The sequence below is a fragment of the Meriones unguiculatus genome (genome assembly GCF_030254825.1).
Source record: "Meriones unguiculatus strain TT.TT164.6M chromosome 13 unlocalized genomic scaffold, Bangor_MerUng_6.1 Chr13_unordered_Scaffold_34, whole genome shotgun sequence".
NCBI classification, from domain to species: domain Eukaryota; kingdom Metazoa; phylum Chordata; class Mammalia; order Rodentia; family Muridae; genus Meriones; species Meriones unguiculatus.
This window is the reverse complement of record NW_026843646.1, coordinates 6,042,239-6,054,953: the sequence shown is the minus strand read 5'-3', so window position 1 is coordinate 6,054,953 and position 12,715 is coordinate 6,042,239.

Here is a 12,715-nt window from a genome sequence, read left to right as displayed (position 1 = left end):
AGTCCACCATCACCCTTCTCTTTACCTTCTCTCTCTCCTCCCAGAAAAGGGAAGTCCTCCTTTCTTGTTTCATCCCTCCAAAATACATCAAGTCACATCAGGACTGAGCATATCCTCATCCACTGAGGCCAGGCAAAGCAGCCCCAACAGAGGGAGGTGACCTAAAAGCAGGCAATACAGTTAATATTAGAAAATATCCCCCTCCAGTTGCCACTCAACCCACATGGACCAAGGCACCCATAGTGCATATGAGTTCAAGAGGCCTAGGTCCAGACAATGTTTGCTCCTTAGCTGATATCTCATTTTCTGTAAGTTTCCCTTGGGTCTGGGTTACTTGTCTTTGTTGGTCTTCTTGTGACATCCTGTCCCGAACAGTTTCTTCCATCTTTTCCCCAGTATTTTCATAAGACCCTTGGAAGTCCACCCCATGCTTACTTGCAAGTTCCAGCATCTGTCTCCTTTGGCTGCTGGGTGGATCCTCTCAGATAACAGGCATGTGTAGGCTCTTTTCTACAAGCACAGCAAAAGAATATTTACAATTTCATTAGCCGGCTCTCTGGTGTAAACTGGGTCTCAGGTTGCCTCTATTATTGGTTCCATTTTTTCCACATCCTCACCAGCATGCGTTGTCACTTGAGTTTTTGATCTAAGTGGTGTATGATGGAATCTTAGAGTCATTTTGATTTCTACTTCTCTGATGGGTAAGGACTTTGATCATTTCTTTAAGTGCCTCTCAACCATTCAAGGTTCCTCTGTTGAAGTTGCAGTTTAGCTCTGAACCCCATTTTTAAATTGCATTTTTTGATTTGTTGGTATTTAATTTATTAAGTTCTTTGTATAGCTTAGATATTAGTTCTCTTTCTTATGTAGGGTTAGTGAAGATATTTTCCCAATCTGTTGACTGCTTTTGTGTTCTATTGGTAGTGTCCTTTGACTTACAGATGCTTTTCAGTTTCTTGAGATCCCATTTATTAGTTGTTGATCTTAGAGCCTGTGCTGTTGTTTTTCTATTGTCTCCTGTGTTAGTGAGTTCCAGACTTTTCTACACCATGTCTTCTAAATAATTTAGAATCTATGGTTTTATGTTAAGGTCTTTGATCTACTTGGACTTCAGGGTAATACAAAGGGGGTCTATTTGCACTTTTCTACATGATATTTAGTTATACTACCACCATTTGTTGAAGATACTGTGTTTTTTTCCATTGTATGGGTTTGGCTTGTTTGTTGAAAATAAAGTTCCAGTAGGAGTGTGGGTTTATTTATATGTCTTTATTTCAATTGCATAGAATTGGTCTGCTATCAAGGGTGTTTTATATTTCCATATGAAGTTAATGTTTTCTCTTTCAAGGTCTGGAAATAATTGTGTTGAAATGTTGGTAGGAAATGGGATTGAATTTGTAGATTGCATTTGTTAAGAATCCTGTTTTACTATGTTAATTCTGCCTTTCCATGATTTTGGGAGATCTTTCCATCTTCTGATATCTTCCTCAGTTTCTTTCTTTAAAGACCTGAAATTCTAGTCATAGAGGTCGTTCACTTGCTTGGTTAGAGTTACAACAAAATATTTTATATTCTTGGTGGCTACTGTTCAGGATGTTTCCCAAATTTTATTCTCAGCCCATTTTTTCTTTTGTATACAGAAGGGCTAATAATCTTTTTAATCAATTGTGTTCCAAGACACTTTGTGGGAAGTGTATATCAACTGTAAGAATTCTCTGGAGGAATTTCTTGGGTCACTTATGTATACTATTAAATCCTCTGTGAATAGTGATACTTTGAATTCTTCCTTTCCAAGTATTTTAACAGGAAGGTGTGTTGGATTTTGTCAAAGGCTTTTTCTCCTGTAATGAACTGATCATGTGATTTTATTCTTTCAATTTGTTTATATGGTGGAATACATTGATGGATTTTCATATGCAGAACCATTGCTGTATCCCTGAGATGAAGCCTGTTCATCGCGTATATCTTTGATGTATTCTTGTATTTGGTTTGTGTTTTTTTTTGGATATATCTGTGTCAATGTTTGTAAGTGAGATTGGTCTGAAATTCTTGTCCTTTGTTGAGTCCTTGTGTGGTTTAGGTATCAGGGTGACTTTGCCATCAGAATGAGTTTGGTAATGTTCCTTCTGTTTGTATTTTGTGAAAAATTTTGATGAGTATTGGTATTAACTCTTCTTTGAAAATCGGGTATGATTCTGTGCTAAAATCATCTTGCCCAGTGCCTGTGTGTGTGTGTGTGTGTGTGTTTGGCAGACTTCTAATGACTGTACCCATTTTCTAAGGTGTTATTGTCACTGTTGTTTTATTTTATTAATTTTATTGTTTTTGTTTTTGAAGAATAAGTTTCTCTCTGTTGTCTTATGTGTCCTGTAAGTAGGTATGTAAATCAAGCAAGCCTTAGACTTAGAGATCCAACTGAATCTGGATCTGGAGTGCTAGGGTTATATGTGGGCCCACATGCCTGTCTTTGTAGTGTTGTTTTGTTTTTTTAATATATTATTGCCTGATGGGCCTGAAATTTGTTATTTGTACATATCAAAACTATTCTGAATTGATTTTTACCCACATCTTGAATTTGAGATTTTGCAGAGCATATTATATTTCTCATTTGGCAACTTCAGGCTCCTTATCCCATGCTGCTTGGGCTTCTCATCTAGGGCCACTCCCACAAACTCTCAGAAGCCTCCCATGACCCAGAAACTCACCCACCCTGATTTCTATTTTCTCTCCTTGTTCCCTCCTCATTCTACTCCCCCCATACCTGATACCCATCCCCATTACCCTATCCATTCCCTCTTCCACCCTATTCCTTCCCTCCATTTAATTCAGATACTTATCTTATTTTGTCTTCAGAGTGAGTTTCCTACATCCTCCCTTTCTGCTCCTTTCACTGGGTCTGTGGATTGTTCCATGATTATCCTGTACTTTATGATTAATTTCCACTTCTAAGTGAGTAGGTACCATGTGGGTCTTTCTGGGTCTGGATTATCTCACTTAGAAAAATCTTTCCTAGTTCCATCCATTCTCTTGCTGATTGCATAAAGTGTTTGCTATTAATAGCTAATTGGTATTCCATTGTGTAACTGTATCACATTTTCTTTATCCATTCTTCAGGAGAAGGATGTCTAGGTTGTTTCCAGTTTCTCTTTATTACAAATAAATCTGCTGTGAACATAGTTGAGCAAGTGTCCTTGTGGTATAGTATATCATCTTTTGAATATGTTCCCCTCAGTAGTATAGCTATTGAGGCATATAGGTATTGACATAGGTCTATTCTAATTTTTCTTTTGAGAAACATCTAGATGGATTTCCTAAGTGTTTGTTCAAGTTTTCATTCTCACCAGCACTGGAGGTGTGTTCTCCTTACTCCACATTCATCAACACCATATTCTGTCACTTGAGTTTCATGATCTGAGCCATTTGACAAGTGTAAAATTGAAATGAAGAATCCTTTGATTTGCATTTCCTTGATGATTATGGACACTGAATATTTCTTTAAGTGCTTCTCAGCCATTAGCACTTCCTCTGCTTAGAGTTCTCTGTTTAGCTTTATATGCCATTGTTTAATTGGGTTATTTGGTTCCATTGTGTCTAATTTGTTCATTTCTTTAAGGATATTATTCTTCAAGCAACTGTAGGACTGGTGAAGGTCCTCTCCCAGTCTGTGTGCTGCCATTTGTCTTATTGATAGTATTGTTTGCCTTCTAGATGCTTTTCACTTTCATGTGTCCCTTTTGTTAATTGTTAATCTTAGTGTCTGAGCTGTCAGTGTATGATTCACAGACGTGTCTCTGTACAAATTCTATATCAAGGCTATTCTCCACTCTCTCTTCTATTGTGTTTTATGTTACAGTTTTTGGACTTGAACTTTCTGCAGGGTGATAAATATAGCTGCATTTGCATTCTTCTGCATGCAGATATCAAGTTAGAGAAACACCAATTGTTCCATAAGCTTCTTTCCATTGTATCTTTTTGGCTTCTTCATCAAATATCAAATTTCTGTAGGAACATGTGTTTATTTCTCTGTCTTTAATTTGATTCCATTGATCAAACTGTCAGTTTCTATGCCAATACCATGCAATTTTTATTACAATTGTTTTGTATTATAGCTTGAAATTATGGAGTTTGATAACCTCAAAAGTTCTTTTATAGTACAAAATTGTTTTAGCTATATTGCATTTCTTTTTTCCTATGAAGTTAATGGTTGCTCTTTCAAAGTCTATAAATAATTCTGTTAGAATTTTGTTAGGAATTGCTTTGAATCTGTAGATTGCATTTGGTTATATGGCCATTTTTTTACAATAATAATTGTATGATCCATGAATTTGGGAGATCTTACTCTCTTCTGATACCATCTTCAATTTACTTCTTCAGGAATTTGAAGTTCTAGTGATGCAGGGCTTCACTTGCTTGGTTAAAGATATACCAAAATATTTTATATTGTTTGGGGCTATTGTTCAGGATCTTGATTTTCTAATTTCATTCTAAGCCCATGTAATTTTTGTATATAGAAGGGCTACTGATTTTTTTAGTAAATTTTGTTCCAAGCTGCTTTGTGGAAAGTTTTTGTCAACTGTAGGTGTTCTCTTGTAGAATTTATTGATTTACTTATGTATACTAGTATATCGTCATCGTATAGTGATACTTTGACTTCTTCCTTTCCAATTTCTATCTCATTGATCACGTTCCATTGTCTTATTGCTCTGTCTAGGTATTTGGTGGAATTGCTTTAATTTTCTTTCCATTTATTCAGATGCAGGCTATAGGCTTGCTGTGTTGCCTTTATTATGTTTAGGTTTAAATTCTGTGTCCCTGATCCCTGTAAATCTTTTAACATGAATGGGATGTTGGATTTTCTTCAAGGCCTTTTCACCATCTAATGAGATGATCGTGTGTTTTTCCCCTATCGGTTTGTTTATAAGATGGATTAAATTGATGGATTTTCATATGTTGAACAATCCCTGCATTGTTGTGCCCAATTTGAGAGACCCCAAAAGACCACTAGGAGTTGAGTCTGTTGCAAATAATATGAGGATCTTTATTCAAACTTAAGCTAGGGCCACCAATCTCCCATGATACAGCAGGTTAGAAAGTGAGGCCTCGAGTCTCACGAAGGCAAAATTTTTAAAGGGAAAAATAGTGAGCAGTGAATTCCAAACCTTGCAGTTACAGGGAAGGGAAAGTTTTGGGTGGGTGGGGAGGGTTCAGTGATTGAAATGTCCTTTAGGCAAATTGTTCCAAGCCACCTGGCCAAACTGAAAGATATCTAAGATATCTGTATGACAACCTGCTGGGTGGAGTGGAGGACCTATTAACACATTCTGTGGCATTTATGATACCTGACAACGAGGACCCAGCATGAACACATTCTGTGGCATTTATGATACCTGACACTGAGGACCCATCATTAACACATTTTGTGGCATTTATGACAACCTGCAGGGTGGAGAGCTATGTGGCCCTTTTCAGATCCCAAAGGTGGGGGTCAAGTCACTCCAAGGTCAGTCAACTTAAGACAGAGTCTGAGAAACAAAATGGAGCCACCCCTTCCATCCTCAGTTTCTTCAGCATCACTGAGATGAAGGCTACTTTCTCTTGGTGGGTGGCGTTATTGCTGTGCTTTTAGATTTGGTTTGTGAATATTATATTGAATATTTTTACATCACTTTCACAAAGGAGATTGGTCTGAAATGCTTTTTCTGTTGTGTCTTTATGCTATACAGTTATCAGGGTGACTTTGATCCAATGGAATGATTTTAGCAATTTTCCTTTTATTTGTATTTTGTGGAATAGTTTAAGGAGTATATGTACTAGCTTTTCTTTGAAATTGTGTTAGAATTCTGTGCCAAGACACTCTAGATCGGAACATTTTTATTTTGTTTGGGATACTTTTAATGACTGCTTCTTTTTCCTTAGGGTATATAGGCCTTGTTTTGTTTTATTTTATTTTGTTTTGTGATGTTTGTTTGTTTGTTTGTTTAAATCAAAGTTCCTTTTAGTAGTCCTGTCTGTACTGTAAGTATGTGTGTAGACCAGGCAGGCCTCAACTTATAAATCCACTTTAAAATGTCTCTAGAGTGTTGGGATTAGTTGTGGTCCCACATGCCTGGCCTTTTTCTTTCATTGTAATGTTATTATGTGATAGGCCTGGAATGTAGGTATTATACGTGTCAAACATATGCTCTTTTATTGATCTTCATTATGACATTAATATTTCTTGAACTTTTAGAAATGTATGATTGCAGTACTTTTTATGCTTGTTCTGAAATTTTTTGAATGAATAAGACTATTTTGCACTCACACACACACACACACACACATATATATATGAATATATATATGAATATATATATATATATGAATAAGTACCTCATGTGTGCCTGTTCCTCACAGTAATCAGAAGATGGCCCAGAACTCATGAAATTGGAATAATGGATAGGTGTGAGCTCCTATGGGAGGGCTAAATCAAGGTAAGCCTTTAGGAGGCCCATAGGGAATGGCGAGTGAAGCTTCAGGAACTCAGTGCACATAACATTGATCTAGTAGGGACGCCTGGCTCACTAGTGAAATCTCAGAGGGATCCAAGGCTAAGATGATGATGCTTTTCCCTTCTTTATGGAAATCTCCTAAAGAACTTGCCACCCCACAACTCTCACATTTTCTGACAGTTGTACCAAACTATTTGATTATTACTGTTAATTGAAGCTAGCATGGAATGGTGTGATTAGGCTTTCAGTCATTTAAAAGCAGTTATATTAGATAATAAAGTTAGATTTGCATCTTTCATTCTTGTCTCTGGAGTTTGATTACCAGGTTTCTTTGTGGACTTTTGTCACCCATAACCCACCTACAGCATGGTTTCTGATCCCTACCTATGTAAGTACTGGCAATCAGGCCCAAATATTTGCAAGACCAACAAGACCTCTTCACTGCTGAGGCATCTCTTATGCCCTATGTTGCCTATTTTATTTATTTATTTAAATCTTGATTTTTTTATATCAATTACAGTTTATTCACTTTGGATCCCAGCTGTAGCCCCCTCCTTCATTCTCTTCCAATCCCACCCTCACTCCCTCCTCTTCGCCCATTCCCCTCTCTAAGTCCACTGATAGGGAAGTGGATTTCTATCTGACCTTAGCTTATCAGGTCTCATCAGGACTGGCTGCATTGTCCTCCTCTGTAACCTGGCAAGGCTGCTCCCCCTGAGGGTGGTGTGGTTAAAGAGCCCAACACTGACTTCATCTCAGAGACAGTCCCTATTCCTCTTGGATATTAGGGAACCCACTTGGATACTGAGCTGCCATGGGCTATATCTGGGTAGAGGTTCTAGGTTATATCCATGAATGGTCCTTGGTTGGAGTATCCAGTCTCAGAAAAGACCCCTATGCCCAGATATTTTGGATCTGTTGCTCTCCTTGTGGAGCACGTGTCCTCTCCAGGTTCTATTATCTCCCCCCTCTTTCATAGCATTCCCTGCACTCTGCCCAAAATTTGGTTAAGAGTCTTTCAGAGGCCCTCTGTGATAGGCGCTGGTCCAGTTTCCTGTTTTCTCCTTCTTCCGATGTCCATCTCATTTGTCTTTCTGAGTGAGAATTGATCATCTTACACAGGGTCCTCCTTCTTGCGTAGCTTTAGTTATATGGGTTGTAGTATGTTTATCTTATATTTTATGCCTAGTATCCACTTATAAGTGAGCATATACTGTATGTGTCATTCTGCTTCTGGGATACTTCACTCAGGATGATCTTGTCTAGATCCCACAATTTGCCTGCAAATTTCAAATTTCCTTGTAATTGCGGAGTAGTATTCCATTGTGCAATTGTGCCATAATTTCTGTATCATTCTTCCTTTGGGGGACATCTGGTTTTTTTCCAGGGTCTGGCTATTACAAATGAAGCTGCTATGAACATGGTTGAACAAATTTCCTTGTTGTGTACTTGAGCATATTTTGATTATATGCCTAGGAGTGGTATAGCTGGATCTTGAGTTAGTGCTATTCCTAATTGTCTGAGAAAGTGCAGATTGATTTCCAAAGTGGTAGTACATGTTTACATTCCCACCAGCAATACAGGAAGGTTTACCTTTCTCCACATCCTTTCCAGCAGGTGTTGTCCGTATTGTCACCTGAGTTTTGATCTTACCTGTTCTGATGGGTGTAAGGCGAAATCTCAGGGTCATTTAGATTTGCATCTTTCTGATGACTATGGCTGTTAAGCATTTTTTTTAAGTGTTTCTATGCCATTCTATATTACTTTACAGAGAATTCTCTCTTTAGCTATATACCCCATTTTTAATTGGATTACTTGATTTGTTGCTTTTCCACCTCTTTAGTTCTTTATATATTCTGGATATTAGCCCTCTGTCAGATATAGAGGTGGTGAAGATCCTTTCCCAGTCTGAAGGCTGTCGTTTTGTTCTGAATACTGTGTTCTTTGCTTTACAGAAGCTTTTCAGTTTCATAAGAGCCCATTTATTGATTGTTGATCTTAGAGCCTGTGCTGTTGGTGCTCTGTTCAGGAAGTACTCTCCTGTGCCAATGAGTTCTAGGCTCTTCCCCACTTTTTCTTCTAATCAATTTAGTGTGTCTGTTTTTATGTTGAATCGTTGATCCACTTGGGCTTTAGTTTTGTGCAGGGTGATAAATATGGATTTATTTTTTTTCTACATGTAGACATCCAGTTAGACTGCCACCATTTGTTGAAGATGTTGTCCTCTTTCCATTGTATTATTTTGGCTTCTTTATCAAAAATCAAGTATCTGTAGGTGTGTAGATTTATTTCTGCATCTTCCATTTGGTTCCATTGATCCACCATTCTATGTCAGTACCATGCAGTTTTTATTACTATTGCTCTGTCGTACAGCTGGAGAATCAGGTGTCTTATTGCTCTAGCTAGGACTTCAAGAAAACAGAGGATACAGATAACTTCACAACGAAAAAAAAGAAAACAAGCAACGAATCACAGTAACACCACCAACTCCACAATAAAAGGAACTAACATTTATTTATTTATTTCTAATAATTTAATTTAACTTCGTATGCATTGGTGTAAGGGTGTCAGATTGATTGAATTGGTGTTTCAGAAAGCTATGAGCTGTCATGTGGGTGCTAGTTATTGAACCTGGGTCCTCTGAAAGAACACACAGTGTTCCTAACCACTGAGCCATAGCTCCAGCCCCTTATGTTGCCTCTCAGTGATCAACATTTACATTGCTCATATTTTCATCTGTCTCTTTGTAATTGTTCAAACATATGTTTCATTTTAGAAATATTGAATGAATGTTACAGTTTAAAATGAGGCATTTCAGGTTTCTAGACATGTCTACAAAACTGGAGAGAATGTATAAATCTTTGTAAAAACTTGAGAAAGATCTCTATCTTTTTTTGTTTGATTGATTAAATTTTGCAGAATTTTCAGATTCTTATTATATACCCCTGACTGTCCTGGAACTTATTGCTTAGACCAGTCTAGCATGCAATTCTATGTGATACACCTGTGACAGTCTCTTGAGTGTTTCAGGAATAAAAGGCATGAGAAAATACACCCAGCTTACCTTTTGTTATTATAGTTAGGACTTGTTTATACCATGTCTCTGATGTAGGCTCATTACTGTTTATCATCACTTTATTCTCTCGCTTTCTTCATGTCTGTTTATTGGCATTTCTCCTGCAAGTCTACATCCTATTAAGGGATGAAGAAATTAGAGAGGTAAACCTCACTTTTCAGTTTCCTTCTAAAAGGAGTTGGTGAATATATCAGCACTTGCGTGTCAGAAAATAAGTGGGAAAAAACAGAGTTATGTGACTATGTTGTACATGAAGTATACATTTCCAGTGTTGTCAGTTTAATGTTTTCTATTGTGCACTTGTGTCACTATTTTAGAATGCTTTGACATACAATCATGTGCATGTGAACTTTACTCGAGAAGAGTGGGCTTTGCTGGATTCTTCCCAGAGGAATCTCTACAAAGATGTGATGCTGGAGACTTACAGGAACCTCACTGCTATAGGTATGGCAGTGAATTTTCTTTGCTTATTAAAATATGGGGGAAACTCCTTATTCGTTATTGATGCACTTCTATAATTTCTCGACGATGAGGAAGAATGAGGTAAATGGTTCTTTGATTGACCATAGATCATGACCTAAATTTTGCCTTATTTTCAATAATAAATAATACATTTCCTGGTACTTTCTTAGGCAACAATTGGGAAGATCAGAATATTGAAGACCATTGTCAAAGTTCTAGAAGATACGCAAGGTAACTTTCATGTGTAAACTGATTTGGATATGGTTTTGAGAAAATTTTAATATGTCCTAGAAGTTTGAAAGAAAAAGAACAGTGTAAATGAACTGCTTTAAATGTATATATTGATGATTACTATCTTGTTACCAAACTAAGTACATTCATGTTAGGTATTTGATGTGTGTTTGCAAGGCACCCCTCTAAGAAAGAACATAAGGAAACTATACCTTACCCAAGATCCATTTAAATCATACCCGCATTAGAGCTACGCAGTAGAACTGCAGTTTGTTTAGTCTCTTACAACTCAGTTATTGCAAAAGGTATTCAGAAAATAGGTGATGAAAGTATGTCCAAAACATACTCAGCAAATAGTCCATACTAAAGCTAGGGTTACTCATATACTTGTAGTAATATTGCTAAGTTTTTTGATAAGGGCAATTTTATAGAGTCAAGAATGTTGTGGAAAACCATAATCCCTATAGCACATGTCTATGATGAACAGAAATCAAATGTGTGAATGCAACATGAAACCATGTCATTTATTATTCTTCTTTTAATAGGTATATCATAGATAACATTAAATACAAATCATGTTAGCATGTGGCTATTGAAAGAAGCAATGTACCTCCTAGAACAACTAAAAGATATAATAGTCCCCATTTTGAGTAGATTTTTAAACAGTTATACCTGTTATGCTTTATATGAGACATTCATACCTGCCAGCAGTACAAATAATGACACAGAGGTATTTCAATAAAGCTTAGGCAATTTAGTTGGGCAGATCACAAACCCTTTATCTCCCTTATCAAAAAAAAAAAACCTAGCATGGTGTCCTGCTACAAGGCCAACTCTACCTCTTTGTTTCAGTTCATGTCTATGTTAACCTCAGTGTCTTGCTGTGAATCGCCTGTTTTTTACTCTCTTCTTTCTAGCAAACCTCTCTCAGAAGTTCTGCCCCCCATTTTGTGCCCTGCTATCAGTCGTTAGCTCTTTATTATTTCCAATAGAGAAGTAAAAAAGGTGAAATATTTGCAAAATATATGACAGATGATGGGCCATAGAAAGAACAGTACTAAGATCTGACCAGGACTTAGCTCTCTCTACTGGCTCAGGAATCATCATTCACATATACTGACACACTTACACACAATATACCCCAACATCAATTAATTGGTTATTCAACCTCATTAGGAATACTTAGAAACTCGTACAGCAGAAAATACAAGTTTTAAGAATGTGGAAATTCTTCTCTTTGTCCCAGTTATCTTTGCAAATTTAGCACAGCACATAGTATGGGTAAATTATGAAGCCAGTCAGTGTGTTTTAGCTCTGAGATCTTGTAATTTTTAATAAATATGTGCTGAACCATCTTCTAGAAGATAAATCTAATATAAATGTAAGCCAGGCAGCAAATATTTTTACAGGTATTTGCAAATATGCAAAACAACCCATAGTAAAGGAGAACACCGTGAATGTAAAAAGTGATGAAACCTCAATTCCTCCATACCTTTACACCAAATTGAAAAATTAATTGACATGGAGAAAAAGATTGATCAGTGTAATAAGTGTGGTAAAGCTTTCTTATATGGCAATTATTTTTGCAGGTATGAAAACAGTCATAGTGGAGAGAAACCCTCTGACGATATTCAATGTGCTGAAGCCTTTGCACATCACAGTAATCGCCATACATATAAAAGAATGCATACTGGTGAGGAGCTCTATGAATTTAACCAATATGGTAAACACTGTGCATATAATAGTGATCTTAAAATGTATGAAAGAATTCATGTTGGACAGAAATTCCACAAATGTAATCAATGTGATGAAGCCTTTGCAAACAAGAGTTGGCTCCTAAAACATAAAAGAACCCATACTGGAGAGAAATCTCATGAATGTACTCATTGTGGTAAAGCCTTTGCACGGTACAGTTCTCTGCTGATACATAAAAGAACTCACACTGGAGAAAAACCTTATGAATGTAATCAATGTGGTAAAGCCTTTGTATATAACAGTCATCTCCTAAGACATAAAAGGACACATACTGGAGAGAAACCTTATGAATGTAACCATTGTGGTAAAGCCTATGCAAATAATTGTACTCTATTACTAGATTAAAGAACACATACTGGAGAGAAACCTTATGAATGTCACGAATGTGGTAAAGCCTTTGCAAATAACAGCGCCCTCCTAATACATAAAAGGACACACACTGGTGAGAAACCTTATGAATGTAACCAATGTGGTAAAGCCTTTGCACAGAACAGTCATCTGGTAGTACATAAAAGAATTCACACTAGAGAGAAATCTTATGAATGTATTTAAATGTATGCATTTCAGAGTAGTCTCTGAAAACAAAAGAACACACCCTGGAGAAACACTCTGTCTGTACGGCCTCAGGGACATGTGGTTAAAGTCAGGTTAACTGTTATCTCTCATCAGTGTCCTGGGACACAAAATGAGGGCCTGAAACCAT